This window comes from Charadrius vociferus, unplaced genomic scaffold, assembly GCF_000708025.1.
Source record: "Charadrius vociferus isolate BGI_N301 unplaced genomic scaffold, ASM70802v2 scaffold214, whole genome shotgun sequence".
Classification (NCBI taxonomy): Eukaryota; Metazoa; Chordata; class Aves; order Charadriiformes; family Charadriidae; genus Charadrius; species Charadrius vociferus.
In genome coordinates, this window is record NW_009647955.1 from 1,997,587 (window position 1) to 2,021,796 (window position 24,210).

Genomic DNA, 24,210 nt, shown 5'->3' on the forward strand with positions numbered 1-24,210 from the left:
TGTTGTGTTTGTCTTACCAATGTCAGTCCTAAATAAAACCCCAAAAGTCAAAAGAACCAAAGGCAAAGTTGGGTGATGTGGTGCACACCCATTAACCTTATAGGCCATCTCTTTAGTTTGGGGCTTTTTTGGTTCTTTTCATTGTTGCTTTTCTTTTAAGTAATTGAGAATCGATACCTTTGGAGCAGAACTAAAGTAGTGATCAGGGTTCATTTAGATTTGCTCTTGTTTGAGTATGTGAACTTAGCACAAGCAGAGTTAAATCAGATTTGTGCACTTTTTAAAGCATCTCTCTGCACACAGAAGCTCTGACGTGGTGACCTGTGTAGTTTCTGTCCCTTCTGCAGGGACTTCTCAATAAACTCTTCTTTCATTCTAGCAGCATGTACACAGTTATTGCATAAACTCACTGACTTATCCTGGAAAAACAGTCTGATTTGGGTTAGTCAGTCAAAAAGAGCAGCAACGTAAACCAGATACAATTTGTTCCTTTTCCCAATGGGTTTTTGTTGTTGTGATAAAAGAGACCAGTTTTAACCGTGATAGTGGTCAGGCGCTGTGTTGAATAACCCGTGCCTATTTTGTTTGCGTGGGCCAAACACATACGAATACACACTGTTACTGGGAAATGCTTTGTAGTGTCAAAACACTGCAAGAGTTAACTGGGAGAGATTTGTACTCCCCATTTTCCTTGGCAATGCCTGTGGTCAGCTCCAGCATCTTCATAGAGAGATATAACTCCTGTAACCACTTTGCTGAGCATTTGCAGTTTGCTGACAGTACTGCTGACTGTCCCTGATACTTCTTCCTTTGGGATCTGGCATTCTCTGAATAGATTGATTTTTCACTTTTATTTTGTACCTATAGCGTTAATAAATATATAAATCACAGTGGTCAAATGCAAAGTTCTGCGGGTGTATTTGAGTTTCTGGAGCGTCAGAAGGCAAAGCCCAAATTTTGGACTTGATCTGACTTCTTCAGTTTGTCAGCCTCCAAGATGACGTGTGCTCCTTGGTGCACGTACTTGTTCCTGGGGCTTTTTGCCCACAGTTCGGGTGGGGCTCTGAAGACTTGTCCCCTGTACGCAGGAGTGATGGGATGCTGCTGCTCCCTGGTGCGTTACAATAACCGTGTGCGATCCAGTGGGCAGAAGAAGCTGAATTTCATCTCTGGGACCAAATCCCAACTTTCTTTGTTCAGTTTATCAGATGTTTCAGGACTTAGTGGTTAATGTCAGGATGTCCCATGAAAAGCACAGCTACAACAACTTCTACCTATGTCTGTTAGAAAAAGAAAATGCCGGAGTTTAATGTATCATCTGCTGTAATTAAAGAGTACTCAAACAAGTCCTTGAAAGGTGGAACTAGAACGTAAAGCTTTGATATTTTCCTTTGTTTGATCTGTACTATGTATTAAAACTGGTGAGTCATTTGATGGTCTTATAGTAGGATAATAGATTAGGCTGCAAATTGTGAGGTACTTACTCAGAACATCAGCACGTTTATTGGATTACACCTTAGCTGACCTTCCCAAATTTATCAGGATAATGGCTGCAGATAGGAAAATAGAGTTACGATTTGTTTTCAGAGAAGACGTTTCCAGTTGTGCTTATGCGGTTAAAGCATTATAATAATTTTACAGGTATGCCTTGCCCTTGGGGATACTCCTATTCTGGAGTAAGAAAAATTTTATTGTTAGGTTTCTTTTTTATTTTATCTTCAGAATAGTTTTAAAGCAACATAAACTAAACTGTAAAATAGTCCCCTCTCACTGGAGTAGGAGTGATAGCAGGATAATGACAAGCAGTTTATTTAACATACCCGACCCATTGGCATACTCACACAGAGGGAGGTACGAGTTCAAGATTGCAGTGGGACACACAGCCCCGGGAGGTGCCTCTGAAGCAGAAGGATTTGTACCCTCTGCAGTAGGTTTGAAAAGTCCACGATACTTGTCAGAACGTGTGGGTCAATCTCAGCCCTGGACAATTGCCCTTGGCCAGCAGACCCGCTGTTGAGGACATGGATGAGTATCGTTCTCTGCACCATCCCTGAATGGTTTACCTGGGCATTCTTTTGTGTACCAGGCAAGTGACAAGGACATTGCCATGAGCTAAAATTGATCAGTGCTAATAGAGGGCAGGGAGAGAGTTTTGAGACCTTGTGCCCAGTGGTCCTGCCTAATTCAAGGCAGCTGAGCTGGAAAGTGAAGGTGGAGTAATCACCCAGGTCCTGTTGGCTACTTCCCATGCCTCGGGCAGAGGTGGTAGGATGATGTTGTCCTGCAGAGCTGTGTTGCCCTCTCCTCTGCAGTGGTAAGTTTGAAAAGCATTTTCTCAACATAGATCCTTTACGGAGCAGAAAAGATCTTTTCTCCCCACAGCAGCAGGTTTGGTGGGAGGAAGTCCTGCGAGTCTGGTACCCCACTGTGAGTCAGCGCCGATGTTGACGAACCTCAAAGTGAATCTTCTGTGAGTCTGGTACCCCACTGTGAGTCAACGCCGATGTTGACGAACCTCAAAGTGAAAGATTCTCTCAGGCTTCATTTCTGGTTAGTTCTTGTCTCTGTCTTGAGGCAGTTGTTGAGAGAGACCCAAGCAGCAGAGGTTTTCTAGGCATTGATAGTTTACTTCATATTGGCCATCAGCAACGTGCGGGTGAGAAGCAGCTTTCGATCACCATCACCTCAGCCTGGGGCTGAGCCCATGACTTACAAGTGAAAGTCTCTCTGACTGAGTCACAGAAGCAGTCAAAAGTGATTAAAATGCTAGATTTTTTTTCTTTCAAAATTGCACATATCAGAAAGAGCAGAAAATTACAAGACTAAATCATTATCTTTAGCTGCAATACAGCAGTGTTTAAAGATGCTCTCTGTCATGTAATCTGGTGTAAGAGAGACCGTATTTCAAGAATTTAGCTGGAGACGGGAGTTTTAGAAAGGACCAAACATCACCTGAGCTTGAGAGGTTTCTGTGTGACCTTCACTGGCACGGCCAGTTCCAGCCTTCTGGTGCAGTGAATTGAAATGGAGGAAGAGACCAACATGATCTTAAAATTACCATGACCGCAATGGCACGTTAATAGATGAGCTTGCCTTAGGTATTGTTTGAAGAACTGCAGATGCATTATAAAAAAATCTAATTCATATTTTCCTCCTGTTTGGTAAAGTTTTGAAATGCTGGTGGGATGAGTGAAGTACAGAGCCCCTCTTGTGTAGCTGCCATGTGTTTTCTGTTTACGTATCACACCTTCTAAATTGCAGTAACCCATTGGAAAGCTCAGAGGCAGAGAAGCCACTATGCCTTTCAGTAGTAAAAGGAGGTTATATAGGCAAGGTATTTAGGTGCGTAACTTCCATGGATGGGAGCGGGGGCTATTCCTAAATTGGGTGAACCCTGATTAGGGGGCCTGGTGCATCCTGTGATTTTCTGACTCCTCTATTAAAGGGTATGTTCCCCAATTTTTACCTTTTCTGCTTAAATCCTTGCTTAAGGCTTTGTTGCACTCGTCTTTTAAGCAAAAAAAAAAAAAAACCCAACAAACATGCCAAATTTCAGCCGCTTAAATAAATGCTTGCGTTTTTTAAAAACAAGAAAACTTTGTGACTCTGGAAGGAGGGCTTCCAGCAGAGGCTGTGAAAATGAAATACTGGAAATAGCAGCATACAAAAGCTCAGGATTTTTTGTCCCTGCTGTGAATTATGTATTGAAAGCTGATTGCTTTGTCCAGAATTGGACACCTACCTTCTGAAACTCTTGAGTTTTATCCCAAATTTCCACCAAATTGTCTGTCAAAATAGGACTTTGTGGGAGGTGTACTGGGTAGTAAGATGTACCTGGTCCAAAGCTAATTAGCCTTTTTTAAAAAGCAAATACTGGGTGGCCAAAATTTAAAGAGTATTTAAATAGCAAAAATCCCCATGCCTTGATGGTCAAGATCGAATCTACTTGTCTACAGCTCTCAGAGGCAGCTTGATCCAGAGGGGACTGGGTTGGTACTCTGGAGACCCGCTTCATTCCCAGCTACTACCGTGCTAAATGACCTTGAACGTAGTGTTTCCACTCTGCTTCCTCTCAAAATCTCTTCTGTCCTTTTAGCTTGGCCACCTCTTCAATGTGATGTGCCTCTTACCATGTGTATGGCATCGAGCAGATTGAAACCTTGGTCTGGGTTGAAGGTCTTTAGGTAACGTGGTTGTACAAATAATGAAAAAGAGAAAGAAAATATTTCTTTTTTTATCTACCAGATGGGGGAAATGAAGGCAGAGTTAAGCGAGGTGTCTAAGGATTCATGCCTATGTCCCTGCATCTGTATCATTGCCCCAGTACTAGACATCTGCCACTATCCAACATTGTCAGCCTGAGTGAGTAATATTTTGAAGGGAAAGCAGCTCATTCTCAATGTGAGCTGCAGAACAATAAAAAAGTAAAGAAAATTAAATTAAAAAAAAACAGTGATACATTTTCATTAAGTTTCAAACATACTGGGAAATAATGTCTTCTAATGACTGGAATTTAAAAGGGATTCAAATGTTTGACAGCATTGGTTGTTATTCCATCACTTCTTTTGACAACCGGTTGGGGATAACAAAAGCAGTGAAAAGGCAATGGACATATTTTCTTGCAGAGTGATGGCACAGGATTGAACAGTCTCAGCTGTAGGATGGCAAACCACGAAACAAGGCAAAATGTTGAGTGCTGAAGACTCCTAGGAGCGCTCTTTCGTGTACGTTTCTAATTTTTGTGCCCCACTTATAGCTGCACCAGGAACACATGGCTAAGAATTCGGGTGTTTTATCTCTGTTTACGTGGAGCTGTATCCCCAACCACGAGCAAAGCCTCCAACTCAGCAAAGAACAGCACATTCCCTCAGCACTGAAAAAAAGCCCTGTGATTGCTCTTGATTTGGGCCGTGGGCTTGACATACAGGCTCTGTGAAAAACAGATCGCTGAAGCTGTATTCAAAACACTCCGTGCAAATTTGCTAGTCCAGGCTCAGAGTCTGGTTTCCTTGTTCCTGTTGTTTGCCTGAACCTGGCTTGTTAGGTTGGTACACACAGTTCGCAGAGTATTTGCTAGCATCCCAGTTGTTGTCAGGAATGTTTTTCTTTCTTTTAAGGAAGAAAATTTAGGGGTACAAGCAGATTAAGATTAATTTGGCGGGTTCAGAATTAGTTCCCCCCTCCTGTAGCGTTTATATAACACAGAGACTTTGCCACTCCTGAATTATGGGGCTCAGTGGGATTCAGCTGCTTCAGGTGTTCAGAATTGTGCTGAATCTTTTTCAATGCAATTTGGGCTGAAATTGATGGCTTAGCTTCTGCTGTCTGCAGTTATGGTATTTGGGGTAAATAAAAGTGCCCAGGCCTCCTTCTGCCGGCCTGCGCACATCTAATCTGTGGGCATCTGCGTAGCTGTGCCAAATAGGCTTCTGAGCCCAGCAGCACGGCGTGGTACCCGGGCAGTGCTTTCCCAGTGGCAAGGGGCTCTCTCTATTTGTTCACTTGAGGTCTGTACATTTTGGGATTTGTGGGCTTTTTTCATCTCTTTGGTTGTGGGCCGGAAAGGCTCGTTGGAAATAAGCCCATTTGCTGAAACTGAGAAGCGTCCCCTGTCCATCCTAAAACGTTGATGACCATTTAGTAGGACCATCCAGCTTCTCCAGGGTTACAATTGCTACACAACACTTTTGATGAAGGCTGTGAGTTGCTGCCATTTCCCCACTGACTTGGATGGCTCGTGTGGACGCAGAGGGACAAGTGTCTCATAGAGATGTCCCCAAGCTGGTGGTGAGCTTATGAGTTCCAATGGTTGTAGCAGCACTGGAGGGCTTGCGCAGGCTCACCACAGGGCTGCTGGTGAGAGCTGTTCTCAGTGGGCTGTGACACTTTTGCCGTAGTCACGGACACCAGGAGTTGCACAGGCTGTTTTAAAGATGGGGTCGCCTCTGAGAGCTGTGCTCCCGCTTCTGGCTGCAGCGCGCTGGCTTTGTGCTGTTTGGAAAATCCGGGTGGATTACTTAAAGTAGAAAAGGAAGCATCCCATCTGGAGCAATTTCAGTGGGTTCCTCCCAGCGCTTGGGAAGCAAAGCCTCTATGTCCAGGAAACTCTCCTCCTGCGGTTCCCCTCCAAAGGCAGAGTGACATTCCCACCCCACGTGGGTGGTGTTTGAGATGGTCCCAAGTTTGAAGCTTTCTAGGAGCACTGCTGCAGGCATGATGGCTGCGAACGGGCTACGTCTGTCACGCTGTCCCCAGCGTGCCCGTGGGCAGAGGAGCATGCACAGGGCAGGGATGTTCAGCCGCATATGTGTGAGTTGAGAGGCATAGCCAACAGATGATTTCATGTATGTTTGGATTTGGCTTTTCTCTACAAGAAGGGGAAACCTTCCTGCAGTCATCAGCTCCAGCCGGCAAACTGACGTGGCTCTGATTAGCAGATGCTCGAATCGGTTGCATCTGCTCGTATGTATTAAACCTTAATCCTTTTGATAAGAGCACGTCCATGAAGATTTTTCAAGAAAGTTTTCTGAGATCCCAGATTATCAGCTCGTCACAGATGAACAGGATAAGAGTGACCTTTGCAGGGTATTATTTCTTCCTCTTGTACTATCATCAGAGTGAAAATAAAGCAGCCCTACTCCTGCTGTTTCTTTTTTCTGCTATATAATCAAGTTCACAGAAATCTCAGTAAGGTTTACTTTTCCCCTTTCCCCTTTCTCTTTTTTTTGCATCCGTTTGGGTTTTCTGCCTACGTGCTTGGCTACAGCTTTAGATGATGACTAGTGTTGGGTATATTGGACTTTAAAATCTGTGCAAGCATCTCAAATTTGTGTATGGATAAAGATAAACATTTACTTTGGGAACAGTGATAAAAAGCAAATAGTACCTCATAATTTGGTCTTTTTTCCTTCTGCATTTGTGATTATTTTGTTGTGAATGGTTGAGAGCTGGGCTCTTGCTCTCTGAAGCTGCTCAAGGCCTTCTACCTATTGTTATATTTTGTTTTCTATCTTTTTCCCTGCAATGGGACCAAGCTGCTGTCTACCATCACCTCAGGAAGCCTGTCATCGTTTCCCCATCCTCGGTTTTTGGCACTCGCACTGCTTTGGCACTCATCTCAAAGGGACCTGGCGCGCTTCACAAGCTGTCCGTGCGTCCAGCCAGCAAAGAGCAGCCGCCTCTGGGGCAGAGACCTGCGTTTTGGTGGGACGCAGCCTCTGCTTGCATCCTTGCATGGGTGGATGCATCTGAGTGCTTCGGTGGCATTCGATTTACCACCACAACAGCAGTCCTGTGAAATACAGAAGTCTGCTTGCTATTTCATGGACGAGGGAGGAACCGAGGCACTGGGAGTTCAGGTGACTTGGTTTGTGCATGGGTCACCAGAGGAGCTGAAGCCAGACCATGCCACCCCATCATGAATTTATCCTCCTCTCATAGCAGATGTGAGTGGATGGGCAGAGAGTATGTGGGAACGTTCCCTGTCAGGAGGCTTTGGAGGGATCTGAGGTGTGGGGAAATGCATCCGCCACTGCCCTGGAGTGTGTGAACCAGGCAGGGGCGATACGTTTCTTCTGTGGGAGGGTGTTACTTGATACTCAGCTGCAATTTTGTGATCTACAGGCGATAGACTTCTTGATGCACTGTTTTGCAAGCAAACCCTGAAAGATTCAAATCTCCAGGTCTATGTCCTGGACCTCTATCATCACTGTGATATCCTGGACCTGAATCATCACTCTGATCTCACCAGCGCTTCAGAAGTGGGAAGTTGTTCTCCCCACCTGCGTACAACTGGAGGGAAGCGTATGAAGTTGAACTTCGTCCTGTGGCACAAGTTGGTGGTGTCCCCACACATGGGGCAGCCACTGCCCTGCACACTGCTCACCAAGGGAATAGCTGGCGCATTTTGAAATGAAAGTGTAGTTACTAATTCTTCCCACCCAGCAGCCATTGATGTCTGGCAGTTGGCTCCTCCCCAAATACTATTTGAGTCCAGCGGTTGCTTTTAAGTAGGTCTGAGAGGGGTACACTTATGCAAAACTCAGTGGCTGGGGAGGAGGGACCCAGACTCGTGTCTCTCGGGGAGCTGCAGCGTGGTGCTGACTGTCCTCACGGTGGCCCCTGGGCTGGCCCATCCGCACCCGTGCACTGTGAGCTCCGAGCCTGCTGCGTGTCGTGCAGGCAACCTGAACTTTTGCTCTTCCAGACTGCGCTTTAACCGGGATCTCTGACCTGAAACAGGGATTGTTTGGCTGACATACACAGATAAATGCCAAGGCTAATACTAGGGGGAGAAGGGAAGCAGGAGGGGCGGTCAGGAGAGGTAACGGGGGAGAACAGGAAGGGTCAGAGTCTGCTCAAGATGCGAGACGCAAGTCCATAGGAAATTAGGCTTCCTTTGCTCGTCTCTTTATAGTTTCTGTTCCTTTTGTGTTGACTATTTCTCTTCTGCACACACTAGGAGCCAGCTGCGTTTCCCTCCTTGTTAGGGAAAGGAAATGGTTCCGAGCCAAGGGAACAGCACAGCAACTTAGAGAAACACCTGCATGGCAATGTGTCACTCGGGACTTTGCTCCCACTGTGGCCTGCGCTGGACATCTTCCCCAGGCCATTTCCACCAAAGTGGGAACGATGACTTTGTGATTTGTGCATTACGTTCACAGCAAGGAGAGCATTGCCTTGATATGCCTTCAAATTGCCTCGAATCTATCCAGAGGCCATTGAAGGGCAGGTATAGATCATGCTGACGTGACTCACCGTTGAGTTGCGCTCTTTAAAAGAGGAGGGCAACTAACTTCAGCGGTTGCATTTTCTAAATACGTTTGAAAGGCGAAGGTGAAAACACGCTAGGGAGCCCTAGCATTTAAAATATGGCCTTCACAGGTTTGTCTTGGTTACTTACTGGTACCTCTTTACGTGAGCGCTTGCAGCTTTTCATACATTTATCGTTGTGATGCCCTAAGGAAGGAGAGGTTTGATTCTTCCCTCTTCTGCAAATGGAGAGATGAGGCACAGAGAGACCATACAGCTCGTTGTAAAGCAGGGCTTTGGTCACATATGGGTGACATTCTGGGAAAGTGTTGTCATTCGCTGGTCCATCCTGTCTTTCATGGTCTGTTTTTACAAGGGTTTGTCATAACGGGGAGAGAGGACCTCCCTAGACCCCTTGCTGGACAGTCTGAAGGCAGAGCCAGATCTGTTCCCAGCCTCATCTCAGGTAGGGCTGCCTGGAAGAATCTGGACCCCTACAGAAAAATGAGAGCTGGCCATGCAGTTTCTACATTAGACCCTGCTACCAGTGCATAAATAAACATGATACATTTATAGCTTGAACATATCTCGGGATTGTTGCAAGATGTTCCTAGTTCAAAACCGTTAACCATTAAAGTAAGAGGCAGATGCATCTGTGGATGGTTTAAGGGGCTGTGTCTATATTTTCTCTTATTGATTACCTTTTACCTTCCTGTCTGGAACCTTTTGAGAGATGACTGCGGTGCTGAGATGCATTGTCTCTTTCTGTATATTAAAGCTGCCTAGGCTAAAAAAAAACCCCAACCCACACCCACCCCGTATCTGAAAGCTATGAATTGATAGATCCGTGCTATAGCTCTTCAAATAACTGTAAATTACTCCAGGCTGTTACAGTTTCATTGTAAGGAAGTTCCTTCTTTGACTCACACTTCTTTGCATCACAGTAAAATGCAATTAGGTGACGTACACGTTGTGGCTTGGAAGCATTTATAATTTTCTCAGCCTTATGTTGTCAACTTTTGCTCAATAGCAGGCTTGTGGCCTGTGTCACTGTGCCTGTGTTAGCATATATTATCACCATATGGTGTTTCAATAGGGAATAGGAAACTTCTATGAGTGTGTAAAAGAGGATGAAATGAAAAAAAATATTACAGCAAGAGAAACCCAACATGCTGCTTCACAGCTAAAAGCGAGCTCTAACTAACTGCTGTTTCTATGGGAAATCAATAATGCGTTGGTCCGATGAGTATTACCGTGTTCTCCCACAGATTTAAAAAAACCCAAAACAACAACAACAACAAAAACAACAAAAAATTGGACCTGGCCAGAAAAATGAGATTTTGATGCAGTTGTTATAAATATTTCTGCCAATGTTTGCAGTCTGAGACTGATTCCTCCCTGCCCAAGCAAAATATTCAAAGTCTTGCAATGCTTTGCTTGGAAAGAAGTAGTTTCATGTGCATAAGTACAGTGAGAGCGAGGGCAGGTTGTGCAGTTTTTATGGCATTATGTGTAAAGATAGACAGGATTGTTGCGATCATCTTGTCTGGTTGTTAGCATAACCCAGGTCAGACACTTTGCCATCTTGTCATAACTAGCCCCGTTGTTTATCTTTGGGTTGACAAGAGACTGGGTGTGTTACCCCCTCTGGAGTGATGTGTAAGGAGTCGATGAGAGCCCGTTGATGTCCCAAGAAGCTCAGAGCTGTGAAGAATTGCTGTCTTGCATACCAGCAGTCACTCCAGTTGTCCTGGTGGCTCAAGCAATTTTGATTCTCTCTTCCAAAACCATTAACTCGTGATCCAAGGAGAATTCAAGAAAGATCGGAGGCACAGTTCTGTCTCCATCTGGCAGAAAGCTGGGATGCACGTGCAATTTCAAGCCATGATTATGAATAGGGGAAGCGAAGGTGTCGGGGTTGATTACTGTGCTGGTTTGCAGAAAGACCAACTGCACCTTGGTCAGTTAAGTGCAGTTAAGACCATTTTGTGAAAAGTGATGGATAAGCCACTGTGGTTCAGCTGGGATTTTTCAAGCCCTGTGTAGTTCATCAGGGAGATAGTACAAATATTGTATTGAGCTCTGTTTATTTCTGGAAACGTCTGCCTGGAGTCCTCATCAGAGGCTGATGTCCAAAGTGCAAGACAGGGGGTCTGGCTGTGGAACAGGGTGGCCACGAAGGTCACGGTGTTTTATGAGGCTTCAGTGACAGAGAGCTGCTACCGTGCTCAAGGCAGCGCTCTCCCCTTTGCCCAAAAAGCTGTGGAGATACCATGCAGAGGATGCAATCATTAAGCGTTTCTTTAGGGTAAATGTAGATCATGGTTAGGTTTTGGAGGTATCTGGAAGAGCCAGGACCCCAAGGCAGGGCTGTGTAACACTGGAAATCATCAAGCTTTTTAACTTTTTGGCAAGACTTGCCTTTGACAAGACTTGGCTTTGACACTGTTGAGTAATGTGGTCATTTCTAACTAATGGCAATAAAACTTTAGAGCACACCTGCTGTTTCTATATTGAACATATGTGTGCGTGCTCATGTAAAATCACAAATGCATGCAGGTCTACAGAATACAATTTATATTTGGCATCTTTCCTACAAATTGTATCTTGGAACACCTTAAAGTCTTCCTGTAAATAAAATCAATTCACAATTGAGCTCATTAATGAAGAGAAGGAAATGAGGTAAGGTACAAAGGCGAAGGAGGAAAAAGGTTTGTTTTCGTTTGGGTTTTTTGGCTTTTTAAAGACAAAGCAGCCATTTGACAAATTCGATCATTTGCTGAGTGTACTCAGTGATTTCTCAGGAGGACATATGGACAGTATCAGGAGACTGTCTGCAGGAAGCTAAAAATGAAATGATGGGCTGGTTGCTTAGAAAGTGTAAATGGAGGGAACATCTGAGGATCTCTGGCTCTTTTGCTTATGAGCCAGTGCTGGATTATCCCCTATAATCAGTGCTTTCCCAGCCTGGTTTCAAATAAATTAAATGTAAATATCTCATTGCTTTCTTTGGGTGATTATTCCTGACTGAAACCTATACAGCTGCTAAGAGCTATTTGACTTCAGCATTTCCTTGCTTAATTTAATCTCCTTGTTCTGACTGAGACTTCATACGTGTGTCTACTCCTACCACGTGGATGCATTCACTTCCCATACCATGTCTGTACATACGGAGTACAAGGAGGCTGAAATTCCCCAGTACAAAGCTGCAATAAAAGGACTGACAGACTGGCTCTGTAATATGCCTGACCTGACAATTAAGCAAACTTATTACTGTGTCAGCCTGCCAGATGGATCATCTACTCATGATGTAACGTGTATTGCTTCTGAATGTATTGGAGTGCAGTTTCCTATTTTATGTTTGTTAAGCTGAGAAAGGGAGAGGGAAGAGACAGTTTTATTTGAACTGAACCCACTCGTTTCAAGTGTGTTTAATGATAGCAATATGTGACAGATAAAATAAAATCCTAGGCCCTGGTCCATGTTTATTTTAATTTCAAGCAATGGGGAAAGATGGAAGAGATAAAATGATAGGCTAAAAATGTCTCTTGTTGTAAAACAGCAGCTTAAGCCCTGAAAGGGCTTTCCTTGCTGCAGTCTGCAGGACTCTGAGATATGCCCATCAGAGCTTTGCCGGGTAGGAATTTGGGGCTTTGACCCTGAGTAAGGTCTGGTTGGACTGTTTGGCATCAGCTTTTCTAATTGTTTCCTGTAAGTCTATTAAAGATAGGAAAGCTATATTGAAAGAGGGGAGGAAAGAAATACTCAGTCTGAAGCATCTGTCACTAACCTGGACTTTCTTTTAATGTAGTTCCATCCTGAACCTGAGAAGGAGGCAAGTTCTTCTCAGACCTGTGTTGTAGATGTGTCCTTGAGACTCCCAGACCTCTCACCTGCTGTTGTGTAACCTTGGCTGAGCCATCTTGCATCTCTGGACTGCACTTCTCCTTCTGTTAAGTAGGGATAAGCCCATTTCTTTGCCCACCTACTCAGTGTAAGGTGTTTGGGTGAACATTTAGTACCTGGTGCAGTAAGGATGCGTAGGCAACGTTGTGCTATTTGTGATCTGTAGTATTTGCATCTGGATCTCTAGGGCTTTCTTCTCTCCACTCTTCTGTGACTGCACCATGGGTAGATTGGGACAAATTGTCTCTCCAAGGCTTGTCGAGCACAACCTTGCAAATTTGTGCAGCTGTTTTGCTTTTCTGTGTGGCTAAGCTGGCACAGCCAATGCCAAAGCAGATGTCTGTTTGTCTTTGAAATACTTACGAAGGTGCTGTTCTCAATTTTCAAGCTGTTCTCTGCTTGAACAGCTTAATAACTCCCTATAAATCCAGACCAGGTCCCTCACTCTGCTAGTAGACCCCCAAGGAGCGGTATGCTCAAGACTCATGGAAATGTGAAGGAGATCCTCTTGTTCTGTGAAGATGCTGGAACTGGCTTCCAAAGTGGGATGTTGTGCCCAACAACTGGGATTTTTTCCTGTATGCAAGTGCAGTATGTTATCAGGGAAGCCATAAAGCTTTGTGCTCAGGATTGCCCTCTCCCTTGGAGTTGCATTGTCATGTGTGGACATAGAAATGCATCCAGCACTAGAGCTCCATCACATGCTGTTGACTGGCCCTCCGTTAGTTGGACTTCTCACATGCAGAAGAGACTGCAATTTTCACTCTGTTGGAAAACTATTTCTTGGGGAATTTTTAATGTCTTATTTACCCGCCAAGTTCGCTTGAGCATCTTAAATGCTGGCTGTTGTGAAAACCCGACTTCAGCTCTGGCTTGGCTCATCTGATGAAAGTATTGGTATCCTGCTTCCTGGACTCAGATAAATGCTTTTCTAATGTTGTAGGACCTTTTAGTCTGCAGCTGAGCTTGGAGGGAAGTCGTATCTTGAGTGCACTCAATAAAGTACATTTTGTCCCAAATCCTATCATTATAGTGTTGGTCTACTGCTGTTTTTTTCAGAGACAGAAGTAGCACAAGTCTGGCTTCTGGAAAAATAACCTGCCTGGATCAGAAATTGGAATTTAAGCCTTGGCTTTTCAGTATGTTTCTGTCAATTGTCAGCATATATAGGCCTGAAATTAAGAACATAAGATTGTCCATTCTGGGTCAGATGAATCATCACTCCAGCTCAGTGTCCTTTTCAGTAAACACACAAGGAAGAAGACAAGAGTAATGCAAATTCATAGCAATACTACCCCAGAATATATCCTTTTACCTAAGAACTTGCTGTTCACAGAGATCGGCTTGATACAAATGATGTCTTCCGTAACACTCAGGGATTTTTCCTCCTTCAGATTATCCATTTGCTTTACGAACTTCATGTAAACTATTGAAATGTAAAGCAGCCCATGGCAAAGAAGTCCCATGGAGGTGGGGCAGACCCACTTTCTGTTTTTTCTTCTCCATTTGCCTCTCCCTAGCCTTGTTTCATGTTGGAAGCACTGGAAGAGACCGAGCAATCATTCCTCCTGTTTGTGCCACTCAGAGTTTTAGCTGCCTCTTTTCAATGCCAAAGACTCCTGGCATACTCAGCTGTTTCAGAACAATTTGAAAAGTTTAAGTGCAGCATCCATTTGTTTCTGATCGGGTATTGCTGTCTAACTCTTAACTAATGAATTTGAATGCCAGAACAATGGAAGTGGCTCCTGGACCTGAGTTATTCCCTTTATTACTTGCTGTTAACTTACTCTGAAGGAATGGATGAACTGTGGATTTTGTTTGTTAGAGGCGAAGCCTGTGACTGTGATTCTGCTTTCTTTTCACAGCAACTTTCCTAGTTCCCTGTTTTTTCAGGGTTTTTTTTGGTTTTTTTTTTGCAGTCATTGCAGGATTAAACAATTGGACTAGTTTTTGACCTCTTTGCCAGGGTTTTTGCATGATGGTTTCCAAAGACAGTATCCATGGGCACTATGATGCTCTCAAATACAAAGTTGTAGGAAAGACACAAGATGATTAATTGGGGAGAGGTCTGATGCAGCCACAGTACTTTGGAACTAAACAGGGTCTGTTGTTTTCCTTTTCCTTCAAGATGTCTGACATGTCCCCTGTAATTTCAGGAAGATTTTGAACTGTTCTAGCATTAAGGTTCCCATCTGTAAAACAGAGATGGTAATAATCGCATGTCCCACCTGGCTGTCTGGCTTCAGAAAGGATTTTCAGATCTTCAGCTGAAAATTCTTCTGCAAGCACAAAATATTATGGGTTTGCCAGCTTATGTAAAAAAATTGTCTCTTACAGTGAAAAATCAGTACATCAAATGCTTTTATTTCCTTAAGGGAATTCAGCATCAGACTCTTCCAAATGCGTTAACTAATGTTTCGCATTATAGATTGTGTGCTGTTAATTTAATTTCAAGTTTTACGCAGAGAAGAAAATGTTGCGTGTACTTTACTGATTTACACTATGATTTGATCAGTGGGATAGCAGTCTGGTGCATCTTAACTTTCAGAAACATCTAAGAATTCAATACATTAGAGACAAATTAGGTATGTACATGAACATGTGTGCTTTTATTGCTAAAGCTAAATTAAAACTTGAACCTTTTGGGCTGAAATACCTACCACTTCTCCAGCTCTTCTTGCGTCTTCCAAAACTCCTCTGCGCAACCAGTATGAATCTAATGTGCTCTGCGTTATTTTGCCACTTTAACATGGGGACCTGTAGAGACAGTGAAAGCTCTGTATAGAAACTATTGTAAAGTGAGGGAGGGAGCCCAACAAAGCTAATTATACAGACACTCCCACTCTATTACCCTTTAGAGAAATTGAGCCTAACATTCTGCTCTTAAGCTCGTTAAACTATTCTTTTTGGGTGCAAGGATCTTATTGAGGGAATGAAATAGCTACACCCTGTAATCAGAATGGGAATTGGAGCAGATCATTATATTTACTCATTTGATTAGCCATAAAATAGCTACTGAAGTCCCCATTTTAAATCTGCTTAGCAATTGTGCAGCAGGGCAAACTGGGTGTTTTAATTAGAGAAGAAAAGAGATTGCGGTATTTTTTTATAAGTAACAAATATATAAACACACGCACATTGTGATCCTGTTTATGTAAATAACCTCTTCCCTGTGGGTGTTCTTGCCTCCTAATTGTACAGGATCTGTCTGCTTCCAGCTGCAAAGAAAAGGGGAATGAAACGTTTTGTGCATCTACTTTGGAAAGCGCAATGCCTGGGACTTAAAATCCAGCCAAGGAGATTTAGATTAGCCATTAGGGCAAAACTGCTACAGGAGGGATAGGTAACCCCAGAAAAAGATGGCATGGAGAAACGGTAGGTCCTCGATTACTGGAGGGGCTTTAGCTCAGGTTGTGCAAACATCTGTCAGGAGCAGCTTAGGCAGAGTCAGTCCTACCTTAAGGGACAGGACTGGACTGAACAACCTCCTGAGGTCCCTTTCAACCTGTAAGATTTAATTAAGAAAGGTGAGGTACGACATCACCAGGGGGGTGCCTTTGACCAGCTCCTGTTCCCCCGAGGGAGCTGAAGTCTCAGGTGCGCTCAGGCAGGGGCACGTCTGAGACGCGCCACCGTGCAGTCGTTGACCCCCTTAGTGCAGAGCGAACAGCTGAGGATGCCCCACTTTCTCTCTAAGAATAATTCACTGCCCTGCCACTGATCTGTCCATAAAGGCTTGGAAGTGAGCCATTACCGAAGGTTTCATTTTCTGGCTTCCTTTGCAATCCGAGGGACTTGCAAATCAGAGCAGATGTTCCAAAGGCAGCGAGCTCTGGAGCCACTGGTTTCTCTGTTCAAGATAGTTACTGTCATAATGTTTCTTAAGTATATAATATGCCTTTAGGAAGCTCAACAGCTACGAAAATATTTCAGCTTTTTATTTATTTGGTTGGTTTCAAGACAACCCCAAACAGTGAAATAAGCGTGGTTACAGAGGGCAGACTTGTTTTCCAAAGGCATTAGACTATATGTGGAGTGATGACTGTTGGCAAGCGTGTGTTGTGCTGCTCTACCTTTGTGGGTCACTGAAAAAGTCATGTTGATAATGACAATGACAAAATCATTCTTGTGGTGTTGGCTGTAGATGATAAAGCCTTTGGGCATCAGGAAGTGGCACTGTAGCACTTTAGCTTCACAGTTGTAAGGGGTGAAATAAGTATTCGGCCTAGTGACTCTTTTTTCATGGACAAATTCTCCAGTATTTCCTTTTTGGTTGTTGATTTAACTGGCGCCCAGGATTAGGACTCAACTTGCAAATGGCCAGAAATCCTACTGTGTTGAGAAGTCATCTCCAGAGAGGCTCAGAGCAATACCTGCCAGATGTGCTGAGGACCTAACAGGAGCCACCTCTTGCTGGCAATAGCTGTTCTGCATCTGCTGAGGAAGACACTGTTGCCCAGGGTCGTTACTTCGGCATCGTTCCACAGCACTAAGTTGTATAAGCAGGACATTGCACAGGCAAAAAGAAAAAAAACCACCATTATTAGGCCCACCATACCATTACATGTAACTTCACGGCCAAGAGAACAAGCACCTAACTATAAATGGGTTAGAAGTATACTGTAAATTTTAACGAACATGTAATTTTCTTTTTAATGTGGCTGAGACACCTGCCATTGGATGGGGCTGTTCTGCATTGCCCTACATCGCTGTGAGCACCTCAGGGCCCACCTAGCTGGCAGGAGGAGCGAGGTCTAAGGGGAAAAAGGGAGGCTGCATGGTTCAGTTTTTGCTTGATTGTGGCAGTGAAGGTATTTGAGGGCTTTCTCTGGAGTGCTGAGCACCTGTAGCTCCCACTGAAATTAATGGAACACTTGACATCGATGCCAATCCTTCTCCTTTTGTTTCCATCTGTCGGTCTTTGCCCAGATCCTTTCTGTGCCGCAAGGATGGAGGGAGCCCCAGTCCAGGCTCACAAGCACAGTACATGCAGAATAACTGGCCGAGTGACCATCCTGGAGCAGCGTTTCTAATGTTACACACACACACACACACCCCTCGCTTCAATACATGCCTTTCCTCAGTGAGCAGCTGCTTTGCACCCAGGGCAGCAGGGTGTGTGTTTGGAGCACGTCTGCGAGTTGTGATTGTTGGACTGGATCAAGCTGTCGCTGTGTCACTTAAATGTTACAATCTCTCAAGCTGTCACGATGACTTTTAAATTGAAGCAAAGGTGATGGCTTCCTTTTCACATCAACAGTCGCACCATTTCCAGAGCTGTGCCTTCTGGCGCTCTGCCGTCTGCCTTTCAGTTTGAGGATTTTTATCATCCCCCCCTCCCGCCTTTCCCGGGGTTATTCCCAGGAGAGCACGGTTAGAGCAGGACACACAACTCCATGCTTTCAGCCAGTCAGGTGTTTCCAGCCAAGAGCGTAACTCTTCATAGTAATTTGGTGTCATTTGCATAGGATTCTCTCCCTTCCAGGGAAAAGTGTACTCCTGTAATCTGATCTAAAAGGGCTCCTAAAGGAACTGTTTAACTATTTCTCTAGAAGTACGTAATAAATTTCCCGGGAGGACTGGTGCTTTTCTGCGTGGTGGAGGAGTGAGAAAGTATTTAGTGAGATTTCCCAAGAGATGAGCCTGAATGTGTCTATTCTATAGACAAATTTGCTATTATTGCTCATTGCAAGAACATGCAGCGGTGCAGAGAGGCTGTTTTGGCTTTGCTGGTGTTCTGCCACTTCAGAAAGAGCTTCCTCTTCTGGAAGAGCTGATCTCACTGACACTTGTTTTGGCTCCAAACACTTGGGTACCTCTGCTCAGTGAAAAAGTGCTGGGTTGGCTTGCTGAGATGGTCTCCCATAGGTGGAATGTGCATGCAATCCCACCGCCAACACGCACAGAGCTTTGATCTGTGAAATAAAGGTGAGGGCACAGCCATTTCTGTACACGTCCGGTTGCAAATATTGGGAAGTCTCTGCGGAATTTTTTCCAAAGGCTGCGTTAGCTGCGTTTTGGCATTTACAAAGCAACAAGATTGATGCGTGTATTTATGTGACAGGCAATGGAGAATTCATTGTACTCCTGGTGAGTCCATCAAAAGTTATTGGTCTCATGCTAATCCCTTAAGATCCTGCCTAAACTGGAACAATACCCACCAGGAGCCGGATGAGCCTGAGGTTATGGTACGCGCTCCTGCTCCTGATCCAGTGGCAGTGTTTGGTGCTTTCAGGTGAAGCTCTGGTAGGTGAGGAGGTGGTGACTTTCAGGAAGGGCAGGTGAAATGCCTGAGCTACTCTGGCAGATGGGAACTTAGATGCTGGTGTTTGAGCTCAGTGCTTAGATGCTGGTGTTGGTGCTGAGATTTTGGGTAGGAGGAAAAGAAAATCAAATCTTGAAAGCTACAGGAAATTTGGTCTTTGGCATTTGAGTAGGAAAATGTGTGGCGTTCAGCATCCACAGGGAGCTTTGCATTCAGTTGGACAAAGAGCTAGAGGAGCTGAAGAGTATGATCTTGGGTCCATTCTAAGGCAGGGATATCACTGCCTTTTAGCCCATTGTCCTGGTTTGAGAAAAAAGAGTACCGAGTTTCTGTTCAGTAACTTTACTTTTCAGCTAAGCCTCTTCTAACTAACTGAACTCTGTGAAATTAACAGCGTATTTTTCGGACGCTGTCCATTTCCAGAGACTGATACGACCTGATTGTTTCTAATTTATGCCAAGGAATGGTATGCAGAGCAGCTCGTGCTTGTGCTTGTTGCTGTAACACCCAAGGGCAGCTAACTTCGTTACTTGCCCTCTTGGAGGGTCAGAAATAGAAAAGCGTAGTGGGGTCCCACCTGCAGGGAGGAGCGGACAGAACAGGTGACCCAAAACTGACCAACAGGGTATTCCATCCCATCTGCCTCATGCTCAGTATAAAAGCTGAGGGATCAAAGGGGCAGCCCTCTTTCTTCAGTGGCCGGCATCTGAGGAGGACCCTGTCTGTGCATCTGCCTTTGGTCCTCATCCCTGCATTCCTGAATCCAGATCTGGAATCCAGATCTGGAATCCAGTTCCCATCTGTCTCTGAGGACTTTCCCAGTGCCAGCGAGTGACATGATCTTCATCTTGGGAGCTTGATAGGGTTTGGTATATATTGCATATATTTCATTATTTTCTTTTTATTTTGTTATTAATTTTTCATTAAAATAGTTCAGGGTTTTTCCTAAACTTGTAAGTCTCTCTTTCTGTCTCTTCCTCCTCTCCCTTCTGGGAGAGGTGAGGAGAGCATCTGTTGTTCATTTCAGTGGCCAGTCCGACCCAAACCATGACACCCATTGAGGCTAGGGCTTTGTAAGGGGTGTCCTTTCCCAGGCTAAGCTGGGAGGTGAGTAGGTTGCTGGTTTTGCAGAGCTGTCTGAACGCAGGAAAGCCCAGAGCCCCATTTCAGCCCTCCCTGCAAAGGACCAGGTCACCTCCACTTCTGGGCTGGTGACGTTGCAGTTGAGTTTCTCCCTGGCCTTTGGGCTGCCCACTCTCGAGTCACCTCCAGTTTTGGATGAGCAGGAGATGATGTGGAAAAGCCCCCCTCCTGGAAGCGGTGGGCAGTGACTAAACTCTCCGTTGCAGTCAGCTTTTTGCCCAAGCGCTCCACTGATTTAATTAATGCTGCATGGGGGAGAGTGACTACTTCTCTGAAGCCCTTTGCAGGCTCTTTGGAGTCTGCCTGTGCGGCATTTCTGTCTGTGTGTCCCTCTCCCATTCAGGGTTGGTGGAATGACTAAGTAGTGCTGACGGCATTAGTTGTTGGCCTGTATTAATTATTTCCGCGGGTTCTATTTACTTGCGTGTTCCCTATGGGAATGCTGTGCATACAGATCACAGCAGCACTTAATTTTATTGCAGTGAGCGGCTGAGGTTGGGGAAGGGGAGGGGGAAGAGGAGAGAAAGGGTCGTGTATGCGTCAGCCCTGTCAGGCTTTTCCTTCTGTTTCATTTGTGCTGAGGTTTTTATTATCATTAAGCCGATTGTATCTGTGGCACAAAGGGCTGAGTTACCTCGGTAACCACACTAGCTGGGATGGTAATCCATTTATAGCATCACTGCTCAGGTCTGATTAAATTAGCATGCTGATGACGTAAATGCTTGGCTGGGTGATGCTGACGAGGCTGCTCCTAATAGGAACTCTCGCCCTTACATTTATTCTCATTTATTTCATGAGACCCCTGCAGGAAATGTACAGAAATAAGGCTACAGATGATTGACTCTTGTTTTCAGAACAACTTGTGCTGCTAGCAACAGACAGCGCTTTATCTGAATGCAGACGGCAGCCTGCACATTTCGCCTTGTTTCCTCCCGCCGCAGAATTCCCCACGCAGCCCTGCCGAAGCAGAGCCCCGGTCTCGAGCCCTGCTTGCCATCTGCCACAGCAGCAGCGGGAGCAGCTCCTCTGTCTGATGGTTTATTTCCGGACACCGCTACAAAAGAAATAAAAAGGGTAATAATAAAAGAAAAGGAACACCCTGGTTCTTTACTCCCTCTTGTGAGTTTCCTGCAAACACAGACATCCTTTTACTCATTCGAAACAAGCCAGTTATTTATGTCTGAATTTTCATCATTGAACAATAACGTTCAGTGCTAGCGTTTAATACCATGTGGATCAAATGCTTTCAGCATCTTCTGTCCAGCCCCCTTGAGGGAAAACACTGACAACTGCATGATCACATAGCTGTGCCTGTTGTTTGATGAAGTGGTGAGAACAAGAGGACTGAGAGTTGCTGAAACTCCTGGCTTCCCTTCCCAGCCCTGCCTCTGATTTACTGGAGAACAGTCTTTGGGGCAGGCGGCTTCCTAGCAGGCTGGTTTGGGCTCTCAGGACTTCAGTTTTTCATCTGTGAAAAGGGAATTAAAAAGGATGCTTTATTTTTTATTTTTTTTTCCTTTTTTGCGAGACCCATGGGACTGATTAAATGCGTTCAAGTTCCAAAAGTATTTGGAGATCCTCAGGTGGAAACTCTGAGGTTCTGAACAATTTACCATTTTAATTGTCAGGTTTGATTTATCCAGTCAGAATAGAAGGATTTAAAAGGAATTTTTAACAAAAGCAGTTTCGGGATGGAGGACTAAAAATGCAATAAATTTTAAGTAGCAATAAATAGTTTGGCGTTTGCCCTGGAGTGGGAGCAGATGTGGCTGCACAGAAAACACTGGAGCTACACCTGCTTTGAGTCGGATTTGGATGCGGAAATCTGTTATTTGTGAAATAAAGAGCATGGTTTTGAGACACAAATGTGAACGGGCCAGTACGGTCATTTTCTGGGCCTGCAAATTCTCATCCAGAGCTTACAGGGCTTTTCCTTGGGAACGCTGGGGGAAAAGGGATGGTGTTTGGGTGCATGGGAGCACTCTCCCCATGTCTGTCCCACTCCTGGTCGCTCTCTTTGGGACATATCCAGCGCTTGGAGGACTCTGCCCAGAATTTCAAGACATTACTCTGTAAAGATTAGGGGCACTGAGTTTTGTCAGTGGCGATGCTTCACCCGCCTGGCAGCCAGCTGAGCCGGAGCATCTGGACACTGCTCTGTTTGCTCAGCATTCCCAGCTCAATGGTGGGGAGCAGCCGGGACAGGGATGCTCCTGCCCGCGCCTCCGTCAGCATGGGACGCACGTGTGCGCCAGCACCACGCTGAGATGTCGGCTCTGCTCAGCAGCCTCCTGCCGGAGCAGGTGCGCTTTATTAATGAAGGTATTTCGAAGGGTTTGATTCTACCTCTGGCTCAGTTCAAAGCATCCCTCCATCTAGAAGTCCCGCAGCCACAGCCCGGGACGCTGTCGCACAAGCTGGCGGCATTTCTGTATGCTGTACAGTACATTAATCCTCGCAGCAGAGATATTAAGGACCTAACGGGGCTACTGCCTTGAAAGAGCCTTACCCTGGGGCTTTCCTTTAAATTTAAATTTTAATGGCTAATACCATTAATTTACAATTTCCTGCCTAAAGAACATAAAAGCCACCAGCAGCAGCATGTTCAGGAGGGGCTGTGGTGCTCCTTGGCTGGACTCTGCTTCCTCCGGAGGTGATGGGTACGAGCAGCATTTTGCTGCTTTGTTTACTGGGTAATGTTCAGCTCCTGGTAGAGTGAGCTGCCTCTGAGGGACATGGACCGTGGTGACCCACTTGGCACATGAGGTGATGGAAGCTCTTAGCAGAAATGTCCATCACTCAGCAAGGGGGACCGTACTGGGGCTTGGGAAGTCACCCCTTTCCTGTTCAGGTCCACAGCATCTCTGCTTAATAAGTAAATAATCAGCCCTCTCTTAATTACCACCCTTTGTTTACTTAACCCACGTGCTGGGGCTGACAAGAGGGTATGGAGAGGAGGTGGCCGTCTGTGTTCCAGCAGCATTCGCAAGCTGGCTGCCAATATTACGGTATCGAGACCATACTGGTTCATTTCAGGGGCATCATAAGAGCCTAGCTGAGGTCTGAGCGCCTCCTTTTTAGCTTTTTTTTTTCCAAAGATTTGTCCAAAACAGGAGTCTGAAGGGTCTGCCACTGACTCGGTTTGCTACAGGAGAAGTTACTCTGGCTCTGACAAGCTCAACTCAGACAACGACCACAGTGCAGGAGGGAAAGTCCCACTGAAATTCCCCTCCCTTCCCCACAGGTTTCTGTGATTTTTGGCATGAGTGCATTGCCTTAGAGTGCCTGGAAATTTTCATTATAGGTGAGCAAAGTTTCAACTCATTTGTCTACCAAATTAGAGCAAGGCAAGGGATGAACAGTAATAAAATTCCTCTTTGTTGAAACAGACTCATTCTTGCTCATTTGGAGAAAAAGAAAAGCCTCTCGTGTTTGCATGTGTTTTGATTTTGATACTGCTCGAGCCTGGTCCCTCTCCTCTCTCAAGTCCTTGGGATATTTGTAGTTTATTCCAGTGGGAGGGGAATCCATTGGCAGAATTTGGTTTAACACCATGGGGATTTCTTTTTATTGTTGGGGGGGTGGGGTGGGGGGAGCAAGAGTTGTTTTTTTAACCATTTTTATTGTTCTAAAGGAAAGTTTGCTGCTTATTATCTCGCAAGCTTTTATCTGGTGCTGAGTCATGGAAGTGAGAGAATGTGTAGGCGTCTTAGCATAAGAGAGAGTAATTCTGTCATTTACATTTACAGACAGTTATGCTTTCCAGAAAACTTTTTTTTTTTGTGGGTTGCAAAAGTGATTAATCTGCTGCTGAAACTGTCAAAGGAGGTTTTCTGTTTAAGAATTTTTTGAAAGAGAGAAAAATCTGTTTCTACTTATAGGAAATAATAAGGTAGAAATTGAAATGAAAAAAAAAAAAACACCCCACACTGAAAGAACAGACAAGAAAATGTTCTCTTTCCTAATGATATTTTTCCTTTTTCTTTTTATGTATCTATCCATCTGTCTATCAGCCTGTATCTCTGTCTGTCTATCTCATGGAAAAGTCATGTTGACTTTGATAGATACAAACCTAAATATAGTAGAATTATGGCTGATGTCAGCATTATCAGTTCCAGCTGTTAAAAATACCATGGGATCACTTT

The 24,210-nt window shown here is 44.8% G+C and overlaps 1 protein-coding gene across 1 annotated transcript in view; it reads left to right on the forward strand.

The window, feature by feature from the left end:
• The window catches only part of LPP (LIM domain containing preferred translocation partner in lipoma), a 211,591-nt gene that overhangs the window by 52,182 nt on the left and 135,199 nt on the right, over nucleotides 1-24,210 (forward strand). The window lies entirely within an intron of this gene.